Raw genomic sequence first — 22,194 nt, 5'->3', positions numbered from 1 at the left:
GTTATCCATTACCGACCACAATTCCGGCCACAATGGTAAATAAAAAGAGAGGAGAGAATCCCGAGGGAGATGGCAATTGTCGTGATATCCAAAAGTATATGGGATATTCTTAGAAAAGAGAGAGAGAGAGGTTTTCGATCTTAAAAGATCCAAATCTACGTTAATTCATGAAAATTCCATGTCTGACTGATTAATCGATCGATAATTATGCAACTTGAAGGATAAATTAGCGAAAAGAGTACCTTCATTTTTTCATCTTATTTTCATTTTCAATTTATAATTCGAAAATTGACAAATTAATCCTTAATTAATGAAGCCGATAGTTTAATTCGTTTTGAATGTATGTGAAGCGAAACAGTAGTTTTATACATGCATTATAAATAAATTCATCTTGAAAGTATTATAAATATATGATAAAATATTAATTGAAATTAAAGACGAAGTAGATTATTTGTAATTTAATTATTGCGATATGTATGTTTGTAATTTAATTATTGCGAACAAAGAACATAAGAGGCACATAATGACATGGTAATTTCCGAGTTGAATGCAGCTTGTGCGAGGATCAATGCGAAATGCATTACTTACACATTTGCTACGAAAATGTTATATAAATACACAAAAAAAATAAGTGTCAAATCAAAACTTATATACTTAAACTAACGCATTCATTATATACGCAACAATTTATAATCTTCTTCGAAGAATTTAATAATTTTAAATTTCAACAATATTAATGTCTTATCTTAATATTGTAATTATCACCATGAGAATATAAAATTATTTAATTCTACTTTAAGAAAATTATACTCTTTGATTTAAAAAATTTTGTTTCTTTTCCAGAAAATTAAATCTTAAATCATAAGAATATATTTTCCTCGAATGAACTATATAAAATGGCTTCATTCAAGCAATTATATATTTTTCTCTAATTAACGCAACATCATCTCACGAGATTTCCATGTTAAGTATACTTTCAAAACACAACAATGTCCTTTTTTTCTATATACATATCAATTATTAAATATATACATGCCTATATATTCCGGCAAATTGATGCGCAAAACTTGCGCGTCATTCGTTTGCTCGCTCATGCAGCCCGTTTCTATTTATCCCGCTGTATCTAACATCTCGTCCGGACTCGTTCTCACCCCGGAAGTCTGCCGTCTCCCGATGATAACCACATTACCGGGAAGAGAGGATCGCGAGATTATCGCCGGCGAGGAGATCCGCATCTTTGTGCTGTGCACAACCGACGGCGGTCGTGTGCGTGTCCCGTTTCAGATGTTAATAGGTGTTAATAGGCGACACAGCTTCACGGGGACACGGAGGAGCCGCGGGGTGTCGTAGTTCGGTGAAGCGAATAGAAGCGTCGGTGGCGACGATGACGGCGGCGGCGGCGGCGTCGAGACGACGCCGAGGCACTCGAAGCGGGGAAGAGGGGGGGGCGAAGAGAGAGGGAGGGGAGCGGAGTGGTAGGGGAGACGGGCGGCGAGGCAAAGTGGAGCTCGGAAGCGGTCGCTTTGATGTAGACACGCTCCGCGACTCCTTCACGCCAATAAACTAACGGTTAGGTTAAGCCGTCTCTTTAAGCCGTAATATCATTATCCTTGCCTTATGCCCTCGTCGCAACGCGACGTCGTACCTTTGCCGCATAAACGTCAGAGAGCGCGTGTATCCCTCTCTCCCTCCGCCCCTGTGCTTCTGGTAAACGCAAAGCGATTGTCGGTCGATTCGTCCAAAGTGTCTTCCTCGAAAGTTTGCCACGAAGATTTGCATAAACATAAACGAGATTCTGATGCTATACTTGGCGTAGGTCGGGATACGGCTGGAAATTTTTGTTGGGATATTGAATATTTATGGTAGCGGGGCGATTTTTCGCAAATTATTTCTTGAAAAGAGATTCTGCCGAAGTCGAATCTGCAGTCCATTTTTCTCTCCGATATTTATTATTATTAATTTCTTTCAATCTTTACACATTATCCTAATTAAATTTTGATTAATTAAAGTTAAATTAAATGTCTATTAAAATCATTGCCACTTAAAATTGTCTGAAGAATATATTATACCCTTATCCATTTTTGCAAAAATTTTGCAAAAAATAACTCATAATTCGAAAATTTTATAAATCAATCTCGTGAAAAGAAGGAATAAGAGACTCTAAAATTAATTCTCCGTCTCTCGTAAGATTTTCACGTTACATCGCGCGATTAAATAAATCCTCTCGAGGGAAATCGTCCACTTTTCCAATCCCCAACGACCCGAAGGGACACCCGGTATACGCGAGAGCGCGAAGGGCATCGACAGCGCGACGAGAGGGGTGCGCGGGGGCCGAAGAAAAAGCAGCAGTCGCGACCAGTCGAAACGAAAGCACCGACCGCAGAAAACCAGCGCGGCTCGAGAAAACGCACGGCTGCGTCCGGCGGTGCGGGCACGTGTGTGCGCGCGCGCGCGCGCGCGACCTGGCGTGTGTGTGCGCGCGCGCGTATGCATGCGTGCGTTGTATACACGCTGGAGCGGAGCGAGAAAACGGGGAGCTTGCTGAATGCAGTCGTTGAATCTCTATCGCGGAACGAAAAAACCGCCTATCACTCGCCCGGTCATTTCGGCGACGATGTCTCTTCCGTTCGTAATCGACTCCTGAATCCAAGAAAACGCGAAAATCGGGACGCGAGACTAACGGAGGACGAAGATACTGCGATGTAAAATCGACCAAAGTGGGAAGGTATGAGAGTAAAGACGATAATAAGATTCTTGCAGGGAGAGAAAAATGGGGCTGAAGAGGCAGATGTGAAGATACTTGTGGGAAAATTGCGGCGAGATCGAGAGTTGAAGTCCGAATTAAAAATTTCCGAACAATTCCGTTGTAAACGGGTAACAATATTTCGCACGTTCGGTTCGCGGACGCAAAGTGTCATCGACTCTTTCGAAACTTTCCAAAGTAAATTCACCGGAATTAACGGTGGCTCAAACGTCAAACGGAGACTCTCGACTAACAATAAGATTTCCCGTTGTGTCCTCTCCGAGTCGAAAGATTAATCACTCGAAAAGTTCCTATCCCTTTCTTCTCGTTATTCAAGGTCAGGTATTGATGTTTCGGGAAAAATGCGGGTCAGCTCGGGGAGAAACACGAGACGAGGAAGGAGCGAGTAAAAACGAACGACGGTAGAAAGCAAAGGAGCAATGACTCACTCTGTATATCCGTCGGAGCTCGATGTTTATCGACAACAACGGTGGGACGACGACGATGACGACGGTGTTGCTTCTCGATGACGACTCGTAGACGACGATCGACGATGCAGCCGCGGGTCCATGCTCTCGTAAAAGTGTCAACTTTCGTTGCTCTCGGCGGCTCGTCGTCGTAAGCTGCAACGCGGACACATCACGACTTTTCTTCCCGTCCTTTCCCTCCCTCTCTCTTTCTCGCGCGCGCACACATACACATTCTCCCTCTCTTTCTCTCTGGTATTTACCTACATACGAGTATCTCTCTCTCTTTCTCTCTCTCTCGCTCGGTACAGACGGATGATCCACCGTGAGCTGGTCGGCGTTTCTTCGATACAGCGCACTACCACATCGTCGTCACAAACACAACACACGCGCACACGTGCACACGTACGACGAAGTCGCGGCACGCCGTCACCGACGCGAGACGTCGTCGCTTCTTAAAACGACACGAGGCGATCGTCGCAAACGCGCGGGTCTCGGAGAGGACGGAAGGCGCGGAAACGGCGCGAGGACACGCGGACGACGCGGATTCTAGGCACGGCGCGACGGCCACACGTAACTTCGCAGGCGCATCTCGTCGGTCGCCATCGGTCGCTGGTTCTCGCGCGAGTGCGAGGCGCGAGCGCGAGCGAACTCTCGCGACGAGCGGACGAACCCGGATCGGCCAACCGACGCGCCGCGCGCCGACAACGCCGTCGTTATTCCGCGCGGCGCCTTCGATGATTATCCAGTTACGGTGATCGAACAACGAATATTGCGCCACGTGACAATATTCGATATTAACATTATTGAAAAAATAACAAGTAATTTAATGCGATTTAAATATTGCGGATAGTCTCCCTCGTCAGTTTTATTACAGAAAATTAATTTTTCTGTCAAACTAATTACTGTGCACAGGGCAGGAATTTTTCTTGATTAAATGTTAAATCTCGAGATTTTTAAATGTAATATTCCTCTTACCCCTTTTAGAAAAGTATATACAAGAAAAATAATATTATTAACCTTTACTCCGCACAGGAAACATTGTTGATTCCACTATTGTTCTCAAAGCGATGCCATTGAGCATTTCGCTTCCATATACTTAAACGCGTCGAAAAAATGACCCTCTATACACTTTAAAAAGGTGTCAAAAATAACAATATAGCGTGTAAGGATTAATTAGGGATTAATTAAATATACTAAATATTAAATATTAAATATATCAAATATATTAAATATTATATATTAAATATATTAAATATACGAATCTAATACCATTGGATATATTTAAGAAACTAATGCGTGTTACTTGAAGTGATTAATAATACATTACTGTTAATATTGATATTTGCTCTTTGCAATTTAGATTAAAAGAGGCATCTAATTTATATTAATAATAATTACGAGATAAAAGAAGTATTAATATTCTAATCTTTAAAGAAATAAAATATCTGTTAAATTATTATTTTGTGTTTTTCCGCAGGCATATATAGATGAAAAATAGAAATAAAATAGAAATAAAATAGAAATAAAAATATCTTCTTATTCTTCTTCTCTTCCCTTCTCTTTTGATGATACAAAATTTTTCATCACAATATTTTTTTACCAAAAAGGATATTTTATATATTTTTAAATGTAAAATTTAAGTTTATCTTGATTAATTATGTTATTCCAATTTTATTTTCTACAATATATTTCTATTATTGGAATGAACATAGCCTTCGCTACACACACTCACATATATATTGATGAATCTTTTATTACATAATATTATAATAATTAAGAAAAATTTGCGTCAAATTTTCATGAGCATGAAATTTTTTTCTTCTTTTTGGAAATTATCAATTCACAATGTATAAGCAATAAATCTTAATAAAAATATAATGAAAAATAAAAAATGAAGTACATATAAAATGAACCCGTACTTATATATATAAAGCATTTGTAATATAAAAATTAATTAATACTGAAAAATGTCTCCGAATGTAATTTAATTAAAATTTATTAAAAAAATTAGTTTCTTAAATAAAATAAAATTAGGTATTTAATGAAATTATACTTTGAACTTTTCTACCGATGGATTTATAATTTTATAAAGAATTAATATTCAAAGAATTAATATTCAATTAATATCACAACCTGTATTTAAATTAAATATTGAAATTGATCTCTAAGTATTATTAACTGAGAAATTATTAATTGGGAATTATATTAAGAATTATTAATTGAGATTTAACGATATTGTTATTTTAAATCGATTTTTAATGGGATATCCTTAATTTTATCTTAATAAAACAATATTTTTTTATAGATGCACAATTGAATCAAGAATTATTATTCAAATTAACGTCGTAAGTTTTTTTTAAAGCTGTTTTAATATACTTTTTAAAACTATATTAAATTTGATCTTTAAGTGTTCGAATGACAATTTCAATATTCAATAAGTAATATTCTAACTTTGAACTTTTCTACCGATGGATTTATAATTTTATAAAGAATTAATATTCAAAGAATTAATATTCAATTAATATCACAACCTGTATTTAAACTAAATATTGAAATTGATCTCTAAGTATTTTAATTGCAATTCAATATTCTATATCCTTGCAATTCAATATTTTATTTCCCAACATTCTATATCCTTGACTATTTTTAGTTTAATTTATTTTTAATGGTATAAGCAATGTGTTCGCGTGTGCTTTACACAATCTTTTTTTCATTTATATCTGTTGTTCTTGTTGCGTAAGATGAAAAAATAAAATGTATATCGCAATCGAAACAAAATCGCACACGTCGCGTTTTTACTTTACTCGCGTTTTTCTTCGATTTATAACAAGAGCAAATAGGTCTAAAAAAAGCTACTACACTTATGCGCAACGCATACCGACAACAAGTTATCTCTATAATTGACTTACATTATACTAAATTGCGAAATTTAATATGCGTTTGGAAAAAGTGATCGTTCGTCTATATGCGAACATTGCGAGCGCGTGCTGGACTAAAGCCTCCCCCACCGATGACATTTGTTAAATTGGCTAGTAGGGACATCGCTACATTCAGACCGTTTTGCCGTGCGCTCATAGCATACATTCGTACATTGTATTCCGACGACTCGAGATAGTGTGATTCCCGCAGGTATCGTCTTCGCGATCGCGTCAATTATCGAAGGTGCCTTCTCGCACGAAGTTCTCGTGCACAAGGAAATTATTCGGCGCCGAGATTATTGCCTTGTAAAAAAAAAAGATAAGACAGAACTTGAACAACATTTTTAACAACTTTGTTGGAGAGTCCAAGAAACGTCCATCATTGAAAAGATAAGACTTAATGTTAATAAGGTTGTATTATAGTATATATTAAGCGGTACGTACGAAATGATTTATTTTTAGAATAATTATTTATATGATGTATCGAGAGAGATGACTTCTTATTGCAACAGTAGTTAATGAAAATTTGTTTTATAGAAATATGAAAAGTTATCACAAGTTTATCACAAATCAGAACGATAAAAGTTGATCCAATTATTGCGCACGCGCATATCATGAATTAAATCTTTGTAAACGAATAAAAAAAATAGGAGCAAAAAATCTTATTTTTTCTTATTTTAATTTATTCTTATTTTATTTTTTTATTTTTTATTTATAATTATTATTAATCATTTTTATCTTAAATATAATATGAATAATATTTTTATGTATCACTATCGATAACAATTATCAAATTATATAATTATCAGTCATTTATCGTGCAATTAATTTATATATATTATATATATATATATATATATTTATTTATTTCATATTATATAATATATATATAATATACAAAAGCATATAGGGTGTCCCATTTTAAAAGTTCCACTCTCATAACTTTTCAAATTTTGATTGTAGAAAAAAATGTTTCAGACAAAAGCTATATGGCTTGAAGGGGGACATAAGATGGTGTTATTAGTTTGACATTGAAAAGTCACCTGAAGGTCACATCTAACTTTTTAAATGGGACACCCTATATGCTTTTGCATGTTTTTATAGTTCATCTCGAGAGCTTTCCAAAACACTATAATTAAGTTAGTTTTCATTAAGTACTTTCCAAGTTATGAGGCTTGAAATCATTACTAATGACACCATCTTACGTCCCCCTTTAAGCCATATAAATTTTGTCTGAAACATTTTTTTCTACAATCAAAATTAAAAAAAGTTATGAGGGTGGAATTTTTAAAATGGGACACCCTGTATATATACCCATATGTATAAAATGATATTGACAATGATTTGAAGCATAGGAACCTTTATTTTTTTTTCACATTCATTGTTTTCATTTTAAGACCTGAAAGAAACATAATGTTTCATTGTCTTTTGGATGAACAAATGTACGATCATATATTTCTCAATAATATTTCTTTCACATACATACATATATTTTTTTATAGACGTTGTTCGAAATATGTTGTATCATATTTCAAGAAGCCACAAGACAAACGTATTTACAAATTTCGAATAATCCTGATCAAACTATCGTTTAACAGAAAACGTATTTTCATTCACTTTTGTGTAAATATACTTGTGTAAATACTCTTAGTCACATAACTCACTGTATATTGAACATGATATTTCGCTTCCGCACAAACATATTTTTATCGAAATAAAATCAGAGATTTCAAGGAAGTGATGACACTTTGAAAAACAAAATTTGCAGAGTCAGGAAAGAGAGAGTGAAAGCAACGTTATTCTCGAATCGTTAATCGATCGAATCGAATCTCTAGCGATGAGAAAATGATTTAAACATTTCTTCAAAGTGACTTTTAGATATTTCGTATTTAATAGGAAACTTTATTTTTTGGAATCAATGCTTTGTCATTGGAGACATTGTTATATTCAATCGAATTTATATGCAAATAATCGTGAGAATAGCGCATATTTTATACAACGCCAGCACTTAGGCCTGTATTTATAATCATGATTCTGCTGAGACACTCAGCTGGAACTTTGAGATATGATATGGTTTAATTTTGAGACATGATATGGTTTAATAAATGAATCTTAAAAATCAATATGGTAATCATTTATAATTTCGATTTAATAGAGATACTCAGAGGAAGTTTATTTTGAGATGCAGCTTGAGTTATGTTGATTGCATTTTAATAATCGCTGCTTGAGAAAAAATCACACGTGTACATATTAATAGTCTTTGGATTTTGTATCAGTTAAGATTAGAGTTGGAAAAAATTGCGTATCACTCAAGTGTGGTTCGAAGTAATATAATTAATATAATATAAATAATATAATATAATTAATTAATATATAATTAATATAAGTAATATAAATAATAATTTTACTTCATAGTAAAAAAGTATTATACTTAATAGTGAAAATATTTTTATTACAAAATTTTTGGTAATGTAGATTAATTAAAATGAATTGGATTGAAAATTATGAACAATATGATATTTATGAAAATTATGATCAATTTGATATATATGATATATATGACATATATATGTAAAATTTTTCTTTTTTTGTGGCGATGACATTCTGTCACTTTTGTATATATTCACTTATGATTTAAAAAAAGGTTAATCAAAGAAGTGCGTAATCGTTGCTTTAATCAATATTTTAAATCTCAAGACGAATTTCATGTGAGTAATCACTCTACTTTTCAATTGAACACAGTCTCAAGTGATCTTTAATCAAAATGTAACTATTGAATCGTTCGTATCTCAAGACACAAAACTCCAATCAGAGTATTTCACTTGATACGTTCTTGAATCGAGATTTGATAAATGATTATAAATACGGGCCTTTGTGATTTTTAGATTACAAAGTTTCGATGACGTTAATTTTTTATTCTGTTCATAGCCGCTACGATCGTACATTTGTCATACACATTGCCTACGTCGACTACGTAGCTGATTATATATATTTTCATTAGAATTCATTACTTTGCATTTATTCGCATATTTGGTATAATTAAAAAAAAATGAAGCATTTCAAAATATGCTACGTGCCTTACATACGATGAGTGTGATTTATGAACCTGTATGAAATTAGCCTTGCACTCTTTGAATTTTATATTTTTATTATTTGTGCTGCATTATGTTACATTTGTGCTGATTTGTGCTGCTAATCGTAGCTTAATAATTTAAATCATATTCAAAAAAATAAAAAAATTACTAATCTTCGCACTTTGTCCCAATCCAGTACAATTTTTTTAAAATAAATCTGCATAAGTTTTTTCTGTATTGCGTCGTTAAGCAAACTTTGTTACCTCATTCCATTTAACTAAAAAATTCGAAAATTTAAATGCAATAATAATCATCAAAACCAATAACAATAATAAACAATAATAAACATAAATCATAACAATAATAAACATAAATCATAACAATAATAAACATAAATCAAAACAATAATAAACATAAATCATTTTTATAGCATAATTAAATTTCTATCAATTTTGTTATATTGTCCTCATAATTAGAAAGGATAAATAGATAAAAAAATATAAATAATTATAAAGTTTGATTAAATATTTAAAAAAAGGAGGTGAAAACAAATTTAATTTGTTTAATTTTTTTCTCTTGTGCCAGAATGTGCTAGACGCATATAACAACTCAAGTTTTCTATTTACGAAATATGTTTTATATTATTAAGCATAGTATGGGGAATGAATAATTTTTCTAATCGGATTCTATTTTTATATTTATTAAAAAATGCAATTTATAATGATAGTCGAAGATAAATTAACTCGAAGTAGTCATTTTCGTCTTGAATCCGAATATAGATTTTCCAATTAAGATTTTTTAAGCTTTGAAAACGGAAGCGTGAAATTTTTTTTATATCGCGATATGTTACAAGTTTTCGATATGTTACATATTTTGATTATATAATTTATAATATATTATGCACATATTGAAACATATTGATACACGTATCTGCATAATCAATTTGATTATATAATTTTTCTTTTCTTCTTTTTTTTGTAGTAGTAACGAGGTAGTAACGAGTAGTAGTAACGAGTAGTAGTAACGAGGTATGACTTAAATGTAGAGACGTGCAAATCTGCTTTCACTCCCGCTCGTTCCCGACAGCGAGACTGGATTCTCGAGACTCCAATACTGGATTCTCGAGACTCCAATAAACACACTCGACAATGAGTATTTTTTCTAACTAAATTCTAATTTTACATTAATTGTTGGAAAATTCAATCTATCGGAAATCGATACCTAAGTCGAAAACAACTCGAAGTAGTTATTCTGAATTCGACACATTTTTCAATTAAATGATTTTGAGTTTTGAAAAAGCTCAAGGAAATGTGAGACCCTCTTTATAAATGATGTAATATGTGCAATGATGCAAAATTGTAACGCATTGCGTTACAATTGCACATATTTCGGCACGTCATTAGTTTGAACGATTTAATCAGTTTAAATCGGTTTAAAATGAGCTGTCGAAAAAAATCGAATATTGCCGAGCGAAAGTTTCCTTTATTTATGATGATGAAGAAATATAATGTTACACGTGCCATCGCACGCTCACGCACAAGAAGAAATTGAATTATTCAAAACATGTGCGGTATGAATACGTGTAGATATACTTATTATTGTTAGATACGAGTCTAGGTATTTTTGCCATGCGCACAATATATCTTGAATATGCTTGACCAAAGAGCGATCTCCAGGTCGCATGATTAGTTTACACGAGCATTTATCATGCCGTTTTTCGCGGAAAATGACGTCGTAAAATGCAGAACAAAAACCAAAGCTACGAGCCACAGTTAAGAAACGTGAATTCTTTTAAAATAAACGCAAAAGTGCCTACGAAAGAATGAAATATAAAAATATGATATATTATATAAAATATAAAAATATGAAATATAAAAAATGAAATATGAAAGATGATATATATATATAAAAATAAAATAATAAAATATAAAAATGTAATATATATATATATATATATATATATATATATAAATGTAATATATAAAATATAATATATAAATGTAATATATAAAATGTAAAAATATGAAATCTAAAAATATGAAATAATATGAAATATAAAAAATAATATAAAACAAGGAGAAATTTTCGTATTTGCAATTTTGACTAAATTAAAATCAATTATTTGTAATTGAAACAAGCCTGAGATTACGCAAATTATTTAACGTGAAATAACAATATTAAAATAACCTTTCGTAAATTTATAAATTACGTGTGCGATAATTGCGGTTACACCGATCTTCGAAAATTATATCGTTTTTATGATCCAATTGGAGTCGTAAATGTAAATTATGCTATAAATTATACACGAGTATCTCAAAAGATATAATGCACAAATAATGATCGCGAGATAATATATATTGACTTGCTCGGACTATTGCATAAATACGATGGACTCGTACGCCGCATTATTGTATTGGTTTAAAAGAATCTAGGTGGCCAGTTACGAAAGGAACTGTCACGGATACATTGTTTGTCTTCGCGCGAAGGACCTATCGTAAAGTTACGGTTATGTTTATTCGCGAATCGTGACACGAAAGTCAAGGCGAAGATAAGACCACCTAGAAACTTTGTTCCATGACTTTAAGATTCTTGATGTAGAATTGTTTTTGTTATGTATGTAAAATTCGAGAACGTTAATTAAATCTCAATAACAGTGATTAGTAATAACGTCAGTGATTAGCATACTTGAATGTATAGAGATACGAAATAAAGATATAGATTTTTTGATAAAACATATGTACTAGCTTTTCATTTAAATAACATTAAGATGCAATGATGTTCCTGTTAATGACTCATTTCAATATTTTAATATTATATATTATATATTAATTTCAATATTATATATTATATATTATATATTAATTTCAATATTTTAAATATGAATTGCTTCTACTTTTCACTCATGTTACGCAAAAATTTTTTTTGATATTAAAAAGAAAACATATCATATACGTAAAGATGTATTTTACATTCTATGCATATTTCTTATAATAATCTATCAGAATGTGCCATTGAGTTATTGCAATCAGATTTGCAAATGATATTGTACTTCAGCATATATTTTCATATATTTATAATACTTTGATATTTAACTTTCGCATATATTTTCATATATTTATAATACTTTGTTTCCATATTCTTATGAAATGTTATTAACAGAAAATACAATGTGCCGTTGTTTAATAAACGATAATCAATTATAAGAAACAATATAATAAGACATACTGAAAATTAATTCGAATTAAAAATTAATATTAAATTAATAATTGAAATTAATATTAAATATAAAATTAATATTGAAATATTGAAGTTGTAATAATTTTGTAATTACAAAAGGGACACAAATTTTTAATTAGAAAGTTATCACGTAAGAATTAACGCTTAGATCTCTTGTGCATTTTTCTTTACGCTAATATACGATACATGGCAAACTAGAAAAGTACAAACTTTTTTAATTTAACCTAATATGATATGCAATGAAGTAGATATAAATAACATAATTATCTTAATTAACATAATTATCTTAAATAATTATCTATAATAATTAACGTATTTACCTCGCAGACAATGCTGTTAAAGTTGCGTATTATATTCAGTATACTAAATATTATCTATGCAATACTATATCGGATCGTATTGTTAATTCGCAAGAAACCGCAAAGAATTCCACCAATAACAGATTCCTTACTTATGTTTAGTGCCACTGCACTTGCTAAAAAAATTAGACAAAGAGAGGTAAGTGTATTCCCTATAATAATATATATGTATAAATTATATTATTAAAAAAATATATGTAACCTTATATAATTATATTTTATATATATTGTATCGATATACAAATATGAAAGAGAATGATTTAATAAATGAGATAATATATAGAAAATTGCTTTTTTTATAAAAAAGATTACATGTTACGATGTCGTGAACACGCATATACAACACATTAAAAAAGTGAATTGTACCTTAAATGCCGTTATCGATAATCGATTCGTGAAGCAATGTTGGAGGCGAAAATCTGTGATGAACAATTAGCAAACGGCACAACGGTTTGACATTAAAACATTAGAGAAGGAAAAACCGCTGTATGGTATACCAGTCACAGTCAAGGAATGTTGTGCTGTCAAAGGTATAATTAATTTTTTGTTATTATACTACAATAATTTACATTTGTATGTATTCTTGAAATGACATCTATTATATCATAGTTGAGAAAGAAAGAGAGAGAGAGAGAGAGGGGGGGGGGAGAGACAGGGAATAAAAATATATAAAAAAGATAAAATAATTATAATTAAAAGATAAATAATTATAATAAAAATAAAATTATCTATATATATGCGTGTATGTGTGTGTGAAGGAATAAATTTTATACATATATATATATATTTTTTTTTATTTCCTTCCAGGAAACCGATAAATTTTATTTTAGAGTTCATTCTAAATATAAAATAGTTCAGATATATTATAGTTCAGATACACTATAGGTCAATTCGATTAAATTATCGGAATATGATGAATTTATATATATATATATATATATTTTTTTTTTTCCTTTCAGGAAACCGATAAACTTTATTTTAGAGTTCATTCTAAATATAAAATAGTTCAGATACATTATAGGTCAATTCGATTAAGTTATTGGAATATGAAGAATTTAATTCCTGTCAGAAAAGACTATCGCACATGAAATTGCATAGCTGCATAGCATAAGACTGTATGACTAATGAACATGCTTATATTATACTTATACTATGTTATGTAAGTCAATATGGCGACTTAATAATCGACGCTCATGTGATTTCATGTGCGACGGGCCAAATACTGGATACTATCGGAGTTTTATTTAAGGAAGATGTAAACAAAAATCTTTTGGTCATAGGTTGTAGCCATACAGGCTGTTCTTTAGGTCGTAAAGGGATGAAGGCATCCCACGATGCACTAGTCATTAAACTACTCCGAAACGCTGGAGCGATCCCAGTTTGCGTGACGAACACTCCGGAGATGTGCGGTGGATTCGAAAGCTCGAATCTATTGCACGGCCGTACACGTAATCCTTATGATACTAGGTACACGTCTGGCGGATCATCTGGAGGAGAGGTAATCCAATTGCGAATATCTTTAGAACATTAATAATAAGTTAATTATATAACAGAAAAAAATTAATTAAAAAAAAATTATTTATTATTGTGAGTGACAAAATTGACAAATAAGAATCTAAACGCGGTTGCAAGGATAAGAAAAAATTAAATACGTAATTAATGTACATTTTAATATAACTAATGTACATTAACGTATACATATTTTAACGAAATTTTACGAAATTTAACGAATATTTTGAAATATATTAAAAAAAGAAAGGAAGAAGAAACTTTTTTGTACTCCAATTACTGCACCTCTACTCTTATTTGCCAATTTTCAATTAGTAATAAAAAATTATTACAAAATAATAATAGTTATTACAAAACAATTGTTATTACTTTGAGCCTATTTTTTCATTTATTTTTAAAACTATTTATGTGATATTTCTTTTCGTGAAAGAACGTATTCTCGATTTCTTCATTAGTTACAATAGAATTAAAATAAATATAACACAACTAACTATAACACAAATAAATACACTGGATTATAACACAAGAATAATGAGCAAACATGAACAAAAAATTGTTAACAGACTCAATTTAAAAAAAATATAGGCAATTGTCAAAATGTCTTTAAATAGACATAAGTAGTGTTTCGATACTTATTTCTCTTTAGCTATAAATGAGTAATATACATAAGAAACAAAAAAGAGGGAAAGAACCATTACGTAACATACAAAAATTAAAAGACACTAAATATTCCATTATTATGCAATATTGATATGAATGGCATTTACATAAATTTACATAAAAATTTACATAAAAAATGACTCTAATAATCTATACATTAGATTATTCAGAAAGTTATTGCGTTTTTTGTTATTTAAGATGTTTATGGTGCTTTTTTTCACGTGAAGTTGTTTTTTCTTTATGTCTATGTTATGTAATATTATACCAATTTAAAAGCGCAAACTTCACTCTACATTTTAATAATAATAACTATATTTTGATATTGTGTTTGTGTTTTATTTAAATTAAACTTTATTTAAATTTGAATTAAAAATGGAAAGAAAAATTCAAAGTTGGATAAAGCAACTGAGATGGCTCGCAATATCAACAATTTGAGCCCAGAAATGAACACTAACGAACAGTGGTTTCGAAAATTCCATAATAGAGATGAGAGCCTTAAAGATGAATAGTGTTCTGGATGACGTGCGACCATTGACGATGAAACTGACTTGAGGATGTTAGAAGATGTTAGTTGAAGCAGATTCACGCAACAGTTCGAGAGCTTGCAGAAAAAGTTGGTGTAAGCAAGTCAGCTGTTTCCGATCACCTGAAACGAATTGGAAAAAGAAGAAAGCTCGATAAATAGATGCCGCTTCAATGGGGCGAAAAGAATTGTCGCTTTGAAATGTGTTTTGCATTGATTTTCCGCAACCAAAATAATTCATTTCTCGATCATTGTAACGTGCGATGAAAAATGGATCTTGTTCGATATTCTGCACAATGGTTAGACCATGATGAAGTGCCAAAACATTTTCCGAAACCGAAATTGCACCAAAAAGAATGATTGTTGATAGTTGTTAAGATAATTCACTACAGCTTTTTAAATTCGAGCGAAACTATCACGGCAGAGAAGTGTCAAAAAATCTACAAAATGCATCAGAAACTTACACGTCTACGTTTAGCGCTGATCAAGAGAAAAGGTCCAATTCTTCTACACGATAATGCTCGATAACACGTTGTCACAATCGATGTTGCAGAAATTAAATCAATTGTCGCTTTGAAGTGTGTTTTGCATTGATTTTGCGCAACCAAATGAAAAACTCTGCCTCACTCATCATATGTATTTGTTAAATCTTTTATCAACTGACTATCACTTTTTTAAGCATATCGATAATTTCTTGCAGGGGAAAACATCAACAATCAAGCCACTGTTAAAAACGTCTTCGAAGAGTTTGTTGCTTCTGAAAATCCGAAATTTTATATTACAGGAATAAATAAACTTGTTTCTCATTGGCAATAATGTGTAATCATTCGTTTCTATAAATGCTAAAATTTATACGGTTTTCGTCTAGTAATCATATCTTTATTGTAAAGAAAAAATTAATGTTTATTGTTAATCCTAATCGAAAGTATTATATTATATTATTAAGTTGTCGAAAAAGTTTGCGATTATTACGGTTTTTAACCTTCAAGTTCGAATATTTTGAAATCTACAAAATTCTTATTTCGGTTAATAAAATTTACTTTGAGCTGAAATATGTGTATTCGAACTTGAAGGTTAAAAACCGTAATAATCGCAAACTTTCTGGACAACCTAATAATATAATATAATACTTTCGATTAGGATTAACAATAAACATTAATTTCTTCTTTACAATAAAGATATGATTACTAGACGAAAACCGTATAAATTTTAGCATTTATAGAAACGAATGATTACTATGGACAAGAAGAAAGAAAATCATTTTTTTAAATTAATGTCGTAATGACAGAATGATATGTGTGATATATATATATATATATATATATATATATATATATATATGTATATATATATTTAACTTTTTGTGATCTTGTTAATTTTCTATATGTCGATTATACACTTTGCTATCCGTTTTAACATGTGGTCCATATGATATATTTTTGTTTTTTTTTATATTATAAATTTATGACTGACGAAACACAAATAAATGTCGAAACGATTATTAAAAATATAGACAATAACTTACATTCTTTAAAAAAAATTTTACTTAATGACAATCTTCTCATATTCGCATCAGCTCTGTTATTTTCTCAATATATTATATAACGAGTTTTTCTAATTTATAATATTTTTTTGAGACTGTTTGTAAATTACATTTCAAAAATCATAGATCACGCAGCATTTTAAACAGTTTTATTCGATACAGTACATCTATATTTTTAATTGTATATGAAAAAACTAGTCGCAAAACAATTATATCTATTATACATATGTTATTTTCATAATTAGACTAGCAATTATAAAATTATCGATACTGCTTTCTCAATCGAAAATGCTATCATTATCGATCGTTATTAAAAAACTGTCTTTCGAGTCGACCAACTCAATCGAAATTTATTCGAGCCAAGAATTATAAGTTATTATTCGTTAACCACTTTCCCTCGGGAAATATTTTCTTCTCACGCGGACAGAGAACATGCAAAGATAAACACTCCGTTACATGTGATATTACTTTATAATTGATCTAAAGATATTTTAAGAGATTGAATTTAATGAAACAATCTAATATCTAAGGGAAAATAAAAAAGTGAAAAAATATATTTAAATATATTTTCGTTCAAGGGTGCATTGCTCGGGGCAGGAGCCTCTGTGATTGGAATTGGTTCGGACTTTGCTGGCTCTATAAGATTACCGGCTCTTTTCAACGGCATTTTTGGGCACAAGCCTACGGCTGGTAAGTTTATTTTTTCCTAATGCATCCATTCATAATATGTCAACTTTTGTCAACTTTTAATTTATTTCTGTTTTCTTAAAGATATTTATATATTAATTTATCGTACACTTTTTTTCTCGCAGAAATTATCTCGAACATAGGACATATACCGGAATCCGAGGACAAAATTTATCAAAAACTTCTGACCTTTGGTCCGATGACCAGATATGCGGAAGATCTTGAGGTGTTTATGAAAGTGCTGACATCCACAAGCGATCACAATCTACGTCTAGATGTGCCGGTGGATCTACGGCAATTGAAGGTCTACTACCGGTTCGGCATGGACGACGCATTAGGCATGTTACCAGTAGTGCCGGAAATCAAAGATTGCGTTCAGAAAGCCGTGACACATTTCACGCAATACGATATTCGTCCGGAGAAGGTATACACGACGTTTATTTATAAAGCGTGTTTATTTCATAGGATGTAAAATTTGACACAGAGCTGCTCGACATGTTGCAGTTGCCGATAGAATGGCCATCCGAACTGATTGAAATTATGTTATGTACGTTTTTTTCTATAAAGGAAATCCCTAATTTGTTGGTAGATGCCAGCGATCCCAAGGTATTTATGTTTTATGTACACAAAACACAAAATATTTTCTTTTTAAAAAACATGGATAAAAATTATTGCATCAAATAACTCGAATTTATAATCGTAAAATATAATTTCGTTTCTGATGAAGAAATAATAGAAACATTTAAATAGTCAGCTAACTCTCTTGTCGGTGAAAGTAAAGTTCGTGTCTTTTCCATGAAAAAAAATGCAGACGATATTCACTGCAAAACTGCATTGCGCGGCCGTATTGCGCAATATTGCTGCAACGTTGTTTTAAAATTAGAATGTAATATCTTCACATCTACACGTTACATTGTAGATATAAAACGATACGAAAATTGTTTTCTTTATCGAAAAATAAACAATTCGAAAATATATTTTTTATTGTATTTATATGCAAACAAAATTCGTATCCTCTGATATTTTCTTTTGTCGCAGTTGAAAAAAAATCCAGCCATCGAAATTCTGAAAATTCCTTTCGGTTTGTCGCAACACACGATGCAGACTACCTTCCACGCCTTAATGTTCGAGACGCATTTTCCATTCTCAGAATCAGATATATCGCATTACACGAAGCAGGGAAAAGCGATTCGGCAGAAGCTGCTGGTTAGTGTCTCGAGATCTTAACATCAATTATCGTAACTGTCTCTCTATTCTCATCGTCTCTTTTCGTTTCTTGCGCAGGATCTTTTGGGAGAGAACGGAATATTTATTTACCCGACTTTCCGATGTCCGGCGATTTTCTCAGAATTTATCCTGTGTGAAACATTGAACGAAGTCTATTGCGCAATTTTCAATGTTTTTGGCTTTCCTGCAGTGCACGTACCGATGGGACTCAACCACGAGGGATTGCCCATTGGTGTTCAGGTAAGCCAATCAAATATGGTTTTCTTTCCTTATAAGAACAGTACAAACATTCGAAAAATGCGATAACAATCACCTGGTCTAGAATGTTTTATGAAGCAAAGTTGTATTTAAAAAAAATTTGTAGGTGATAGCCGCACCTTATCAGGATCGCCTCTGCTTGGCAGTTGCAAAAGAACTGGAAACTGCTTTCGGTGGTTGGGTGCCGCCGTCGATATCGTTAAGCAAATAACAATTATCTGCATGGTTTATTTTAGAAATTATTATATAAGCTTAATTGTATTTTGATCTTTTTGTAGCATAGAAAATTGCGCGCACATAATGAAGCATGGAGCTATTGCAATAAATTTTTTACTTTCAGATAGCTGTTTAAGAGGAAAAAAATCTTGGGAATGTGATATGTTCAAATAAAATATATTTCGTTTCTTGTTAAAGATATATATATATATATATATATATATATATATATATATATTCCTAATAACGCACTATTATATATAATTATATTAATACATACGCGCGTGTACCATATACAAACGTGAATATACTAATCACTATCATAGTTTCATAGTTTGAAATTTTTGCAAAACCTTCGTTAGATTTACTTCGACGTATATCACTACATGTTTGTTTTCTAATTATTCAATAATTCCATCTCCATTGTTGCATTGTTGTGTAATAAATCATTTATAATATATCTGTTCATTTGCATTCTTTTTATTGCATTCTTTTAATTATTCGAAATGCGACTTATACGATAAATATTATCGCTACTGAATAGATCTTAAATAACATGATTACACTTTATATCTCGAAAACGATGTACAAGGCTAATACAAGGAACCTCGACTATATCTCGTATTCTATACATACATGTAAATGTTTAGAAACATAAATACTGCACAACAAAATAATTCGCGATAACGTACAGTTCTTTATTTATGCACTCTTTCTGTTTTAAAACATCACATTTAACATGATATTATGTATCATAATTTTATTATAAATATATATTATATGAAATACTGATCGACTGATAATTCTAGAAACAATAGAACTAGATAACTTAGAACGTGTAGAAGCCAGATTATAAAAAATAGGATCTTTTCCTCCTTTCTAATAAGCGATATTTATATTCCGATGAAAATTTCATTAAGACGTTCACGCGTATAATTTATAAATGCAAACGTGTGTTATATATAATCCGTGCACGAGACACACTTTGCAAGGCACAGAGCAATCGCATTTTACATATGCACCTGATACGCAAAAGGCTATTTATGTAAAAATATGCGTAATTTATTATAACATATTACTGATTTTTATAATTTATTAAATATTGCATAATTGTCGATCGTCAAAATATCCGTATTGCTTTACGATATTTTTTTCTGCGAAGAAAGAACAAATTCCTCTTTTGAATCAAGTATTCATCATTTTTTGCGATCGCATGGCGGTACGTATGGATTACCGCCATACTGTTCCCACTCGCGATTGAATTCGTGTTTCAAAACCTCGGCACCGCGTTTCCTCGTTAATCCGGTCTCGTCCAGACTCAACTCGCACATTTGCATATCGTCAATGCCTGGCAAACAGAGAGAAAAAATTCCATCTCCTTCCCCGTCAAAATATAACACATTGAATGTAATAAATTACACATTTTAGCATAAACATCGTATTAACAGTATTAGTAAGATTCGTTAATAGCCATTAGTAAGATATTAGTAAGATTAATCAATAGTATTAGTAAAATTCCGCAAGTTTCAGTTTTATTGTTTCAAAATATAAAAAGTTATATCTCGATTAAATTCTAGTTTTGTTAATTTATTATGATTTACTTGAGACTCGCGGTACTAATAGACTTAGTTTTAAAATACATGCGACTTTATCTCTCACAAAGAAAAACACGGAAGTGATCTTCTCCTTTTGATTTTGTTTTAATATGTTGTTTTCTGGACAAAAATAAGTATTTAAATAAGTATTTTTTTATACGTGCCCATACACGTGTTTACGGGTCTAGGGGTAAAACACTCCTTTGAAAAAATCAATTTTTTTTCTTTCGAGGTGAATATTTCAGAAACTAGAGATAGAAAAAAAATTTTTCAAAATAAAAGTTAAATGACTTGGACTTGGTAATAAAGAAATTTCAAAATTAATAAAAAAATATATTTAGTGGTGCAGATATTTTGAAAAATTGAAAAAATAAAAATTTTTTTATTATTGTTGTAAAGTACTCTTGCCATTTAACTTTTAATTTGAAGAGTTTTCAGCTCATCAAAATCGGAAGGGGACACTTCCGTGCCTTTCCTTGTCAGTCTAAAAAAATTGTATAGTGTTACAGTGGGGAAAAGGGCTTTACCTGCTACGAGAAGTATAAGCGGTTTGTCGGGATGAAGTTCCATCTGTCGTGCCACGTACTGCCCATCGAAATGCGCGTATCATCATCCCCTCTTGCCGCCGCTGTGCGTGTTGTCCTGCTGCCCAGCCGCGGACGAACGAATGAAGGAATTCAGAATATCTCTGCGATGACTCGACAATCTGTTGCTTCACCATTGTCCTTGGTGTTTTAGCAGCTGGAAAGAGTAATCAATCAAATTAATCGCGTTGTCGACTTATATTTATTCGTCACAACTAACATTAATTTGCAATTATTACAAATTATTATGTCATTGTTATTTCTTGTAATTTGTAATTATCTACCTTCTTCCATGATGGATTTCGGCGCTCGTTTATTTTCGTCCATGATTGTTCGCCTGCGATTCCTCGCCTTCCAGGCGTGATGATAAACCTTCAGCCTACGATGGAACTCGTGACGCAAGCCTGGGAGATTTTTATTTCTTTCAATAAAGAACATTATATGTATGAATGTACGATTATTTAATTGACATCGTATACATGAACGTACTTCCAGTAATTCGATATCGCAAGACGTATTGATTGCGTCTCGCAACCTCTGAGTCTGAGGGGGAGGATCTACAGGCAAATAAACACGCATTAAAAAATAGCA

At 31.5% G+C, this 22,194-nt stretch overlaps 1 protein-coding gene and 2 pseudogenes across 2 annotated transcripts in view; 1 reads left to right on the top strand and 2 right to left on the bottom strand.

Annotated features, from left to right (window-relative positions):
* The window catches only part of LOC105259438 (axin), a 30,772-nt gene extending 26,926 nt beyond the window's left edge, over positions 1–3,846 (bottom strand). Inside the window, exons 1-2 of one of the 2 annotated variants that reach the window (XM_011271362.3) lie at positions 3,474–3,846; positions 3,193–3,366 (exon numbers count right to left, since the gene is read on the bottom strand). The gene's annotated coding sequence lies outside the window, so the exon portion shown is untranslated. The other variant, XM_011271366.3, reaches the window with a different exon arrangement.
* A 2,432-nt stretch (positions 3,847–6,278) lies between these two features.
* LOC105256417 lies at positions 6,279–19,548 on the top strand (annotated as a pseudogene).
* A 553-nt stretch (positions 19,549–20,101) lies between these two features.
* Positions 20,102–22,132, bottom strand: LOC112637745 (annotated as a pseudogene).
* Positions 22,133–22,194: the final 62 nt, after the last annotated feature.

Source organism: Camponotus floridanus, unplaced genomic scaffold (assembly GCF_003227725.1).
Source record: "Camponotus floridanus strain SB8 unplaced genomic scaffold, Cflo_v7.5 scaffold2, whole genome shotgun sequence".
NCBI lineage: Eukaryota > Metazoa > Arthropoda > Insecta > Hymenoptera > Formicidae > Camponotus > Camponotus floridanus.
Note: the sequence above shows the minus strand (reverse complement) of the source record. Positions and strands in the feature narration are given on the sequence as shown.